The following is a 14,056-nucleotide window of genomic DNA, read 5'->3' as shown; positions in this document are numbered from 1 at the left end:
TCCTATCCAGATATTCATAAATCTTATCTCTTACAATTCTCTCTAAGACTTTGCCCACAACAGAAGTGAGACTCACCGGCCTATAGTTACTAGGGTTATCCCAACTCCCCTTCTTGAACAAGGGAATCACATTTCCTAGCCTCCAATCTTCTGGCACTACTCCTGTAGACAACGAGGACATAAAAATCAAGGCCAATGGCTCTGCAATCTCTTCCCTTGCTTCCCAGAGAATCCTAGGATAAATGCCATCAGGCCCAGGGGACTTATCTATTTTCACCCTTTCCAGAATTTCCAACACCTCTTCTCTACATACCTCAAAGCCATCCATTCTACTTAATTGTGACTCAGTATTCACATCGACAACAATGTCCTGTTCCTGAGTGAATACTGACGAAAAGTATTCATTCAGTGCCTCCCCAATCTCTTCAGCCTCCACACGCAACTTCCCACTACTATCCTTGACTGGATCTATTCCTACCCTAGTCATTCTTTTATTCCTGACATACCTATAGAAAGCCTTAGGGTTTTCCCTAATCCTACCAACTAAGGACCTTTCATGTCCCCTCCTTGCTGCTCTTAGCTCTCTCTTCAGGTCCTTCCTGGCTATCTTATAACTCTCAATCGCCCGAATTGAACCTTCACGCCTCATCTTTACATAGGCCGCCCTCTTCCATTTAACAAGGGATTCCAATTCCTTATTAAACCACGGCTCCCTCACACGACCCTTTCCTCCCTGCCTGACGGGTACATACTTATCAAGGACACTCAATAGTTGCTCCTTGAACAAGCTCCACATATCAATTACGCCCTTGCCTTGAAGCTTACTTTTCCAAGCCACACATCCTAAGTCATGCCTCACCGCATCATAATTTCCCTGCCCCCAGCTATAACTCTTGCCCTGTAGTGCACACTTATCCCTCTCCAAGTAGTAATAACTCAGCCCAGCCAAACAAAACACTTATACGTTCACAGTTCCTCCTTCCTGGATATTGGACTCGTAAAATACAATCGTTACGGCTATATAAAAGCCCTTGTTAGTGAGGCAGATAAATCTGTGTCAAGGTATTCCAAAAAGGGCTGTCATGGCTTGTAAAAACTCTCAGTTTTGTGGTGTACCATATTTGTAAGAAAGTCCAGGGGAATATGCTCCATAACAGTCTTCCGCCAACCAGGCAGGCCTGAGGGTTTTTCGGATATCCAATCTAGCAAGATATTCTTTCTTGCACAAGATGTGAGAATATTGAAGTTTTATCTTATGCACGTTTGCAGGAAATACAGTGGGCAAGCCCAAAAGGAGAGAAATAGGGTCTTTCTCCCCCCTTACACCCAAAATCCTCTCCATTGTGCCCGCTACAGCACTCCAATATATTTGAAGCCTATCGCAAGACCAGAGACAATGAGTAAGAGTGGCTGTGCAGACCTTGCACTTGGGACATGCTGAAGATACCCCTGGTTTAAATTTTGACAAATGGTCCGGAGCCAAGTGGACCCTGTTGAGAATCTTCAACTGTAAAGCATGGGTCCTATTACAAATTGATATCTTCCTTGCATTCTCCCAAATATCCTCCCATGCCTCTGAGGAGACTTCAACACCCACCTCTCTTTCGCACATCTTGCAAAGTCGATCAAATTCACCTGTGGTGGTACCCCCCCAGTTGATGACATAAAATACTGGCAGAGAGTGTACTCTTAGCAATTAGCGTACACACACACACACAATAAAATCCCTAACTTGAAAAAAACGAAAGAGGTCTCTATTAGGTAACTCGTACTTCTGTACTAACTGATCGAAGGACATCATTACATCTCCCTCAAATAAATCACCCTGCAAGATATACCCCTAGCTGCCCAAAGTTTAAATCCTGAATCTATCATGCCCGGTTTAAAACCCACATACCCACTAAAGGGGTAAACAAAGTTGTTTTGCCAATATTGCCTTCCCTCTGCTGAATTGCCCTCCATGTTTTAACAGTATTGATGAATATTGGGTTATGGCAATATTCCATAACTGTCCTCATCTTGTCCAAAAACAGCAAACTGGTAAGGGGATACCTTGCCTGGGAGGCTTTGATATTTAGCCATATTGAAAGAGGATCTCCACAAACCCAATCACTCACGTAGGACAAAAGTGAGCTTAATTGGTTGTGTTTAATGCCTGGAAGGTCCACTCCCCTCAGTCTGTGAGACATCCCCCTATGATGACAAATAAGGGAGCTGAACCAGCCGTTCAGCCTCCTGAGTGTTTGCTAATTGAAAATCAGGGGGAGCATCCATATAGGATATAGCAAACAAGGGAGGATATTCATTTAATAAGCGCTATCCGACCCAACCACGAGGCTGGAAGTGCCTCCCATCTTTGAAGATCTTGTTTAATTTTTCCAAATAATTGGATATAATTGGCTTTGAACAGCCAATCCAGAATTGAAGTAATGAATATGCCCAAATATGCAAAACCCCCTTGTGACCACCTAAATGGGAATCTATAGTCGCCCTCAAGAGCTAGCTCCTTCGTAAGACCACCCATAGGCATAGCCTCTGATTTAGCAAAATTAATCTTATAACCCAAAAAAGCGGCAAACACATGAATGCATTTTATCAGGCGAGGCACTGAAACTGCTGGATTTGTCAAAAAAATTAGAACATCATCTGCATACAGTGAGATCTTATGTAATTTTGACCCCACTTCTGGAACTGAGAAATTGGGATCCCCACGAATGGCCTCCGCCAATGGTTCAATCCCCAACATAAAAAGCAATGGTGAAAGGGAACAACCCTGCCGGCTGCCCCTAAAATTGTTAAAATTGCTTGATCGTACCCCATTGGTGATGACCGCCGTAAGAGGGCCACTGTAGAGAACCTTTACCCATCTTATGAAGACTTCGCCCAAACCAAACCAGTCTAGAGTACAGAAAAGCTACGGCCACTCAACTCAGTCAAATACCTTCTCTGCATCTGGAGAAATCACCAATCCCTGTATTGACTACTGTTGGCATGCTTGAATTACATTATGAAGCCTCCTAATATTACTGGAGGATCAGCGACCCTTTATAAAACCCATCGGATCCTCTTTAATAATAGAAGGTAACACAGTCTCCAGCCTTAACGCGAGAGTCTTAGAGAGGATTTTAAAGCCCTCATTTAAGAGCGAGATGGGCCTGTACAAAGCAGTCTTCCGGATCCTTCCCTTTTCTAAGGATAGGTGAAATATTGGCCTCTCTCAGAGATGGTGGGAGACAATCATAACTGTATGAATCATTAAACATATTGAGCATTGGGCCTGACAGTATACTTATAAATTCCTTATAGGATTCACTGGGAAGTCCGTCAGGACCGGGCGCCTTTCCACTCTGACACTGCCTCACAGCTTCCTGCACTTCTTGCTTTGATAATGGGGCATTGAGAAAGGACTGTTGTTCAGGAGTGACACCCGGGAGCTTCAGATCTCTAAACCAGGATTCCATTTTGGCCTGCCCCCCTCACAATCGTCAGATTGATATAATTTAGAGTAAAGTCTCTGGAACACCACATTAATCTTTTTAGAATCAAATGTTAGGTTCCCAGACCCTTCCCTAATTGCTGCAATGGCTTAAGGGGCACTCCTCTTTCTGGTAAGATATGCTAATTATTTGCCTGGCTTGTCACCATGCTCATATAACCTTTGCTTTGTAAATGCCAGCTTCTTCTTTGCCGTCTGCGTGAGCATGGAATTTAAGGGAGACCGCAGCACCGTAGTCCTCTGTAGATTAACCAATGAGGGTCTGTCAAAGTAAGTCTTTTCGGCTGCTTTCAACTGTGCTTCAAGGAGGCGTTGCTGCTTACCCTTCTGCCGCTTCCTACTGGCAGAATATGAAATAACTAACCCCCTAGCATAGGCTTTGGCAGTTTCCCAGAAAACGGATGAGCTATTAACCGAGCCTATGTTGATATCCAGGAATGCTCAAAATTCCCTAGAGAAATACTCCACAAACTTATTATCCTTGAGGATAAAGGGATCCATTCGCCAGTACCTCGAACCCACTGTAATGTCCTTAATCTTAACCATAAGGTACACTGATCAGAGATTGTAATATTACCAATCGTAAAAGATGCTACCAGATCCAGGGTTACCGCAGGGGTCAGAAAAAAAAAACAATCCTCACGTGATATCTATGCGGTTGGAGAAAAATTTAAAATCCCTACCTGGAGGGCGGAGACGCCTCTAGAAATCCATCAACCCTAACTCCCCACACAGACCCGCTAACTGTTTAGTTTGTACAGAGGGTATTGAGGGACCTTTGGGCAACCTGTCTACTGTGGGATCCATGAGACAGTTAAAATCTCCCCCTATAATGATGTGCCAGGACTCAAAACTTATCAGGCTGGAAAAAGCTTCTACTAAATATTTAAGGGGATGAGCTGGAGGGAAATAAACATTTAAAACATCATATTCTTCCCCATTTATCAAGGCTTTAAGAATTACAAACCTCCTGTGTGTGTCTTTTACACACTCCAACAATTTAAACAAGAGATTTTTCCTAACCAATATAGCCACTCCCCTACTTTTGGTATTAAATGATAAAAAATAAACTCGGTCAAAGCCATTCTGCTGTAATTTCAGATGCTCCTTGTCATCCAAATGTGTCTCCTGTACACAGCAATATCCACCTTCTCCTTTCTAAGACTCAAAATACCTTCTTCCTCTTAATTGGTGAGTGACTTCCCTTGATATTCCAGGTATACCTTTTCATCAAATCATTAGCCATAATCTTCTGCAATTACATTTAAATTCCAGAGAGGAGGAACCCGAACCACAAACTGCTGAGCCTTAGTGTCACATGATCCACCAAATATAAAAACTACATAAACTAAAACCACTACATTTAACAAACCTACAAAACTATTGAGAATTAAAAACAACAAAAAACAAAAAAATACACCAATATATAAAGCGCCAATAGCCCTGAGTAGGGGATCTCGCCCCTTGCCCAGAAGGGGCAATTACCCATTCCAATAAGTAAGCATCTAACCATCCCAACCATCTTTACTTCTCCCAGCTAGAGCCGCACCGCAAACATAAGCAGAAAATAATAAACACCCCATAGAATATCAATATGAATAAAAACAAAATTTCTTAAAATAAAGGGAATAAATACACCACCCATCCTTTGGTATATTCTAACTTAGAAATTGAAAATGTACATATCAACCACCACCAGACACAGTTTAAACCAAATTATTATCAATTGAGGGAAAAAAAAGAAACTTGCTCTGTTTCTTTTACAGAATGATAAATACACACCTAAGCAACACTATTTATACATAATAAAATTGTTCAAAATGGTTAGTTTGTCCACAAAGTCTGTTGCCTCCTCTGACGTGTCAAAGAGACGTATGGATCCATCTAAGGTGATCCGAAGCACTGCCGGATATCTCAGGGAGTACTGAATCCCAAGCTCCCTCAGTCTTCTCTTGACACCATCGCGAGATTTTCATTTCTAGATCACCACCACTGAGGAGTCCTGAAGGAACATGATCTTAGAGCCTGATCATAAATTAGGGCCTTCAGATCCTTCCCCTGGTTTCTGGAAGCTTCCATGATTGTCTCCTTATCCCTATAGTGATGGAACTGCACCGGGAGAGGACGAGGATGTTGATCTAGACCCGATCTCTGCGCTGCGACCCGCTGAGCCCTCACTATCTTCAATCCTCTCATGCCAGCCTCCAAGTCAAGGAACTTCGGCAACCAGTCCTCAACAAATTTGGCAGGCCACTCACTTTCCTTACCTTCAGGCAGATTGATGATCGAATGTTTTTTCTCCTGCCCTGTTCTCAAGATCATCCACTTGGTCATGCAGATTACAGACTAGTGTCTCCAGGGCTTGGACCCTATCCTTGAATGAACTGGCATCAGCTTCCATCACTGTGACCCTATGCTCCACCTCATCTGTTCGCTTCTCCAGGTCTCCAGACTGCTGCTCATGCTTCTGCAGCATGCAAGAGATTGGAGCCAGCTTCTCTTCAATCTGTTTCCCCAGCATATTACGAGATTTCGAGAGCTCATTCACCAGGGCCTGGAAATTAATTGACTCTGAGGATCCTGCAGGCTGAACTGCAGACCAGGCCTCGGATGCTCCTGCTCCCTTTTTCAGCATCTCTGGATGGCTGGAAATGCAGGTAAGTTAATTTTTAGAAGTTTCTTGGAACTCCATGATTTTTCCGACGTCCCAAGATATCACGATGGCCTGGGTTGGTCGGGTTAAAGGATCGTCCTGCTTGTGCTGTGATGCGAAACTCTGCAGTGTGATCTTCTCAGCCATCTTGGATCCCCCAGATTTCGATTTTTAAATGGGTCCTTGCCACACTGTTAAAGATTCTGCATGGGGCCCATATGGCCTCAGACTATTTCTCAAAATTTCAGGTGATGTGGGTGGACTATAGCTTTAAGAGAGTAAAAGCTAACAGTGACAGCACCAAGTGTTCCCAATAAGACACCATGTAACATGAGCTTCAGCTACAGGTGTAGCTAGTTATCTGGAAACTTCAAAACAGATTCAAATTAGGCCAATCAATTTAAACATACCCTGAAAATTACCAAATTCCAATCAAGTTTGAATCGAGTATACTGACAATCTTAAAAACTAATGACACAATCCGATGCTTTGGAGTATAAGGCCGGGGAAAATTGAACAGTTGGGGGGAGAACTGCCACCAGACTAACAGCTGTAGACTGCTAGTCAGAACTCTCTGAGAGGTGCCTGTCCAGAGAAGGAGTTTGCACAGAGAGCAAATCTACTGACGAAGATAAAAAGAAGATTTGACCGCTGGCGGGTTTTAAAACTTGAATTTCTCTGTAAATCTTAATTGGGAGTTTTATCGGGCTAGATTTAGAGAAGGGAAGGTAAAAGATAGGTTAGAGAAAGGAATTGTAGATAGTTGTGAGTTAATTATTCTCTGTTATACTTTAAGAAATAAAGTTGTTCATTTTTACTTTAAATAGTTCTTGGCCACTCAAATTATTACAGATTACTGCACAGGATAATTCTTTTCTGTGTTGCTGGTTTTAAATTAAGCAGGAGGGTTTTCCCCGTGTTGTGACAGTTTGGGGGCTTGGGTCCATGATTTGAATTGGTTTAACAAATTTGAATAGATTTGTGGGTACGAAAAATCTCAGCAGATTTAAACACTTGCAGGTTAGTGTCCTAGATCTTTAAATAAAATGTAGGTGAGACAAGTTGTTTAATGTTGGTGACTTGTGGTTTATTAAATTAAACGTGAGAGAAATGGCTCTTAAAATTGCTGAAGAGGTTCTGGGGTTTCGAAATTGATTATCAAATTTGCCAAGAAAGTACAGAAGGAAAGAAAAAAATACATACTTTTAGAATTTGCAAATAGGTTAGATTTGGGTTTAACCAAGGACAAAAGTAACGCTGAAATTGTAAGGGAATTATTCAAACATGTAGATGTGTCAGAGAAACGGGCAAGTGCAGGAGAGGCAGAGAAACTTAAATTGCAATTGAAGAAAATGGAGTTAGACGATAAACAATGAGAGAGAGAGGAAAGAGAGAGGGAGAAGAGAGGGAGAGAGAGAAGGTTCTTGGCTGAGCAAAGAGATAGAAAAGAAAGAGAGAGAGAGAGAGAAAAGGATGAGAGAGAGAGAAAAGGAAGAGAGAGAAAGTTCTTAGCTGAACAAAAAGAGAGAGAATTTGAACTTGAAAAGTTGCGACTTAGTCAGCAAAGTCAAGTTAACAGGATGGAGATTAAAAGAGAAGGTATCAATATGTCAAAGCTCTGCCACATTTTGATGAGAAAGATGTTGAAGCCTTCTTTATTTCATTTAAAAAATTGGCTAGGCAGACGGAATGGTCCGAGGATTTATTCGTAATGCTAATTCAGACTAAACTGGTAGGCAGAGCTAGTGAGGTATTGGCTGCACTGTCAGATGAGGTGGCAAGAGATTATGAAGAGGTTAAACAGGCTATTTTAAGTGCTTATGAATTGGTACCAGAAGCATATAGGCAGCGGTTTAGAAACACAAAGAAGGAACCAAGTCAGACTTTTGTTGAGTTTGAAAGAATTAGACATAGTTTAATTGATTGACGAGTACATGGTTTGAAAATAGATAGGACTTTTGAGGCTTTAAGAGAGATTATTCTGCTGGAGGAGTTTAAAAACTCACTTCCACAGATGGTAAGAATTCACGTGGGCGAACAGAAAGTTCAAGAAGTGAGAAGGGCAGCAGAATTAGCAGATGAGTACATGTTGGTGCATAAGACAAGCTTCTGGCCAGAATTTCATCCTGCGAGGATTCTGGGAGAAGGGGAGATCCTCACTACGAAACCGAGAGTAGAGAACACTGGTAAGAATTTACCACAGGATAAAAAAGAAGCTCAAGAGAGTGGAAAGGAGGTGAAAGGCTTCAGGTGTTTCTACTGTGGTAAAGTGGAACACGTAAAGACACAGTACTGGTTGTTAAAGAAAGGCGCTGTGGGAAAAGATGTAGTAAAAGAAGTTAAGCCAATGGCATTAGTAAAGGTAGTAAAGGAGACCCCAAGAAGAGCCGAGGAGCTGCAGGAGAGTGCACAGCCTGGGCAGGGGTTGGGTATGGAGTTAGTGCCTGATCTCTACAAAGAATTTGCCTCTGTGGGTAAAGTTTACTCAGAAAGAATAGGGGGAGAAGAACAAGAAGTTGTCATTTTGAGAGATACAGGATCTAACCAGTCATTGATAGGAAGGGATGAGTGAATATGCACTCTTTCTGATCTGTTACCCAAATCTGTGATATTTGTGGGATAGATGGACAGAAATTTAGCGTTCCCCTATGTAAAATGAGGTTGGATTTCCAACTTAAGACTGGAGAAGTTACAGTGGGAGTGATTGACAGAGTGTCGGTTCCAGGAATTCAGTTTGTTCTTGGGAATGATTTGGCAGGATCCAAGGTGGGAGTGACACCCCTTGTTGTGGAGAGGCCCAAGTAAGACCAAGAAACTGAGGAGTTAAAACAGAAATATCCTGGTATTTTCCCACTATCATTAGTCACAGCACAAAGCGAAAAGTAAAGATAAAGATGAAGGAGCTGAGGTCCAGTTAGCGGATACCCTGTTTGACGTAATGGTGCAGGAAAAACCTGAACAAGCAGAGGGTCAGGCAGAAGTTTTTACTCCTGAAAGGCTATGAGACTTGCAACAGCAAGACAAGATGATAAAAGATATCTATGTGGATGCGTACTCTGAAAGGGAGACAGAGAATATTCTGCAGGATTATCTGAAAGATAGAATCCTAAGGTGGAAATGGAGACCATGGCAGGTTAATGCAGAGGAGAAATGAGCCAAAGTGTACCAGATTGTGTTGCGGGTAACAGACAGCCAGGAAGTGTTACAGACAGCACATGATCTCTCTGTAGGAGGTCACCTAGGGGTATGAAACACTCACACTAAGGTACTAAAACATTTTATTGGCCTGGAATACACAAGGATTTGGTTAACTTTTACCATACGTGTCATACATACCAAATGGTAGGTAAGCCACAGGCGATAATAAAACCAATACTTTGTTACCAATTCCCGCATTTGAAGAACTTTTCATGCGGGTTATAATTGATTGTGTAGGTCCCCTCCTGAGAACTAAAAGTAGGAACCAGTACTTGTTAACCATAATGGATGTGTCTATCAGATGTTCAGAGGCAATTCCATTATGGAGTATCAAGGCATAAAGGGTAGTAGAGCAGTTAGTAGCTTTTTTCACATGGTATGGGCTGCCCAGAGAGATTCAGTCAGACCAAGGGTCAAATTTTACTGCTAGGTTGTTTAAATAGAACGTCTTCCTTGGTTTGGTCTATTTCTCAAGAAATGTCATGTGCAGTTTGTCCCATCCCTTTCTATAGTGGCTGCAGAATTGTTTGGAACTGCTGAGAAAGCTGAAACCAAGTGGAGTAGAGAGGTTTAGTAGGTACCATTTGACACTATTTAGTTTTGTTTGGACGATACTGATAAAGTTAAAGGGGAATATCTGTATTCTGAGACATGCACATTTTTAGAAGATAGAGGTTCAGGATAGCTACTGTCATGATAGTATAATTACTGTAAAACAGTCTTTCTGGCCCAGAAATTTTTAACTTATTCCTTGCAAAGGAAGTGTTATTCCTTTAGAATTTAATTAGCGTTGGAGATTTTTTAACAAAACTGTTTTTATTTTTCCTTTCTCTTTCCCTTAATCCCAAATTAATTTGGCCTGTTTTATTTTGTTCTTTGAATATTATTTTGGAATGAATTATATCTAATTTAAACTCATTAGAGTACAGTCGGTTCTGCTATACTGCAATAGTTCCGTTCTCGTGCAGTGCCATGTTATATGAAAATCATGCAATCGCAGCACCATTTAAGCTAATGGGGCCAGAATCGCTTTATAACCAATACATTATTTAAAAGCTTGCTCTTTAGAAACAGTGTGCCTAATTCGTCAAACGTTTTACTGCGAATTTGCATTAACGATACACACCTTATCGCCGAATGACCTTATTTTAAACAAAAACAGAAATTGCTTGAAAATCTCAGCAGGCCTGGCAGCACCTGTGGAGAGAAATCAGAGTTAATGTTTTGTGTGACCCTTCTTCAAAACTAGGTCAGGTATTTTATACAGTAGGGTAAAATAGAGTATTTTAAACTTGCCTCTGATTCTCAGTGAAGATGCTTCACTCTGGCCAAGATACATACCCCTATAAAAAGTTGCTATTTGACAAATATCGCCAAATATCTCACATATCCACTCCCTGCACAAAAACAAATCCTTAAGTATTACTGACGAACTATCAGCACACAAAACCTGCACTAATATCTACAACTATATGTGTAAAATGTGACTAATTATAATGAGTTCATCAGACTGAACTTGCATTTGTAATGAAATGATTAATAATTACATACTACAAATAAGTTACGAACGGTAGGGGGCACTTCTTTATTTTATGTAATGTCAGATAGTGTATACACAATTTAAAATTGCTTCAGCCAGCCCTTTGTTCTGATGACTAATGTATGTAATTGGTTGCATGCAATCAATCTCATTTGTCTATTCAATTGTAACCATCTGCCTTGAGTGAGTTTCTTTTGTTTATTTCAAGGCTTTTGTGCAAAACACATTTCAGTCAGATTCACTTGTGGCAGGAAGCTCTCATTTGAAATATTAACATATGCAGATTGACAGATCGTGGGATAGACATTGGTAAACTCTTCGAAGCTGAGCTGCAAGAAGAACTGAATGAAAAAGACTATGAAATCTGTTATGTCCCTGGTTCGTTTGGTTGCATCAAAGAACTGATTGTAAAAAGAAAGATGTCTCCTGGCATAACTCACTGTCCATATGGGAAACATTTATATTACATCAAAACATATTTCTCTTAAAGCAAAGTTTATCCATCTTGGAATTTGTATAAGATAGTAACATAAGAACAGAAGTAGGCTTCAAGCCTACATTTCAAGGAGCTAATGGCTACTCTGTACTTCATCTCTTTTATCTGCCTTCACTCTACATCCCTGGATTTCATCAAATAATAGTTGCAATTATCTCAGCTTCCACAATTGAGGGTAGCAGGAATGTGGAATTGATATGGAATGGTAGAATAGGCTTGAGGGGCCAAATGGTCTGCTATTGCTCCTAAATCATATGTTTGTATGTTCTTTTGTTCGTATCCTTTTTAGGGAAGAAAATTCCAGATAAATTGGTGGCAAATGTTTTCTGACAATTTTTATTGCCTTGTCGGCATCAAAGACCAGCAGTTTCTGCTCATCTCGAAATGTTCTTAAGAAGGTGGTGCTCAGCTGTCTTCTTGAACTATTGCAGATTCTGTGGTGTAGACACACCCACAGTGCTGTTAGGAGGGCGAAGGGAGTTTTACGATTTTGGCCCAGCAACAATGAAGGAATGGCAATACAGTTCCAAATGTGTAGTTGGAGAAGAACTTGCAAAGTTGTGGTGTCCCACACATCTGCTGGGCCTGTCCTCCTATGTGGGAGATGTGGTCATGGTTTCTTGATGCAACCAAGCAGACCATGAGTATAACAGCCTTCAGTATTTAACTCTATGTTGTCTCTTCCTCAGCATAGTTACAGGAGTGGGACCTAAATTGCTTAGTGTCTCAAACCAGGTGTGAATCTGCAACATCTGAAGCATCAACTTGTCAACATAGAGTCATAGAGATATACAACATGGAAACAGACCCTTCGGTCCAACTTGTCCATGCCGACCAGATAGCCCAACCCAATCTAGTCCCACCTGGCAGCACCTGGTCCATAAGGCTCCAAGCCCATTCTATTCATATACCCATCCAGATGCCTTTTAAATGTTGCAATTGTACGAGCCTCCACCACCTCTTCTGGCAACTTGTTCCATACACGTACAACCCTCTGCATAAAAAACGTTGCCCCTTAGGTCTCTTTTGTATCTTTCCCCTCTCCTATGCCCTCTAGTTTTGGACTCCCCCATTCCAGGGGAAAAAAAAACTTTGTCTATTTATCCTATCCATGCCCCTCATGATTTTATAAACCTTTGTAAAGTCACCCTTCAGCTTCCGATGCTCCAGGAAAAACAGCCCCAGTCAGTTCAGCCTCTCCCTAAAGCTCAAATCTGCCAAACCTGGCAATATCCTTGTACATCTTTTCTAAACCCTTTCAAGTTTCATGACATCCTTCTGATAGGAAGAAGACCAGAATTGCACGCAATATTCCAAGAGTGGCCGAACCAATGTCATTTACAGCCACAACATGACTTCCCAACTCCTACGCCTAATACTCTGACCAATAAAGGAAAGCTAACCAAACGCCTTCTTCACTGTCCTATCTACCTGTGAGTCCATTTTCAAGGAGCTATGAACCTGCACTCCAAGATCTCTTTGTAAATCAGGTGAGATACATTCGCCAACAAGGTATCCTAGCACAATTTTGACCATATGAACTGTGGCCTGCAGGTGAGCCAAGAAATAATTCTGTGAATATGGTGTTGTGATAACAGCCCACAGTGTTTTGTAAAGCCCAGAGGAGTGCTGCAATGCATCTTGTAGATGCATTTTTTTCTGCTACTGAGAGCAATAATACTTTCATCCTTAAATTATTATTTTTAAGCTTATTATTTAAACTTATTGTCTGTAAATATTCCTACTGGGGCATGATCCATGCAAATCATTCAAGTATTCATTGATTGAAACATCAATTTATCAATAGAATAGCTATTCTTTCACGAAAGATGTGTGCCCCAGAGGCTCATCCATTATTGTTAACTCTTTAAGCTATAAAGACTAATGTTCAACTATCTTAATTAATCATCTATTGCCTCATGTCTAGATTAGATTACCTACAGTGTGGAAGCCGGTCCTTCAGCCCAACAAGACCACACCGACCCTCCAAAGAGCAACCCACCCAGACCCATTTCCCTCTGACTAATGTACCGAATGCTATGGGCAATTTAGCATGGCCAATTCACCTGATCTCTACACCTTTGGACTGTGGAAGGAAACCAGAGCACCCTGAGGAAACCCATGCAGACACGGGGAGAATGTGCAAACTCCACACAGACAGTTGCCCGAGGCCAGAATTGAGCCTGGGTCCCTGGTGCTGTGAGGCTGCAGTGCTGACCACTGAGCCACCGTGCCGCCCTAGTGACACAGTTTGTAAAAATTACTTTAAATATTATCTCTCTTTTACAATGGTAAATAATGGCAGCTAAATCTACAATAAAAAGTGGTAAATAAAAATCTTGCTTAGTTTGGTAGGTAGTTAACATTAAAAGAAACAAACTTTTAAACACCTTTTCAGCAAACTTTTAAACACCTTTTCTTAACGTGTAAACTGGCAATAGTTTTAAAACTTCTTATATGTCTAAGCTTGTTGGTTAGTGGTGAAATTGAAATTTTGTTCATGCAATCAAGCTTCAAATACATTCTCGGGAAGTGATGTTCGTTTCATTGACAACAAATGATTGCCAATCCAAAGCAAGAAAGCTCTTGGTTTTGACATAATCTTATATTCTCAGCAATGACAACTATTAATTTTAAGCAATCCCATATTCTCATTTTTTTTAATTTGTAGAG

The 14,056-nt window shown here is 41.1% G+C and overlaps 1 long non-coding RNA gene across 1 annotated transcript in view; it reads left to right on the top strand.

Moving 5' to 3' along the window:
* LOC148147952 (uncharacterized) overlaps nt 1–13,355 on the top strand; it is a 39,659-nt gene extending 26,304 nt beyond the window's left edge. Inside the window, exon 3 of the long non-coding RNA XR_015759270.1 lies at nt 13,311–13,355. This is a non-coding gene — a long non-coding RNA (uncharacterized LOC148147952). The remainder of the gene's footprint in view (nt 1–13,310) is intronic.
* Nucleotides 13,356–14,056: the final 701 nt, after the last annotated feature.

The sequence above is a fragment of the Chiloscyllium plagiosum genome, unplaced genomic scaffold (assembly GCF_037043375.1).
Source record: "Chiloscyllium plagiosum isolate Xiang-an unplaced genomic scaffold, Cpla_swu_hap1 HiC_scaffold_14, whole genome shotgun sequence".
In the NCBI taxonomy this organism is placed as follows: Eukaryota; Metazoa; Chordata; class Chondrichthyes; order Orectolobiformes; family Hemiscylliidae; genus Chiloscyllium; species Chiloscyllium plagiosum.
This window is presented reverse-complemented; position numbering and strand designations above follow the sequence as displayed.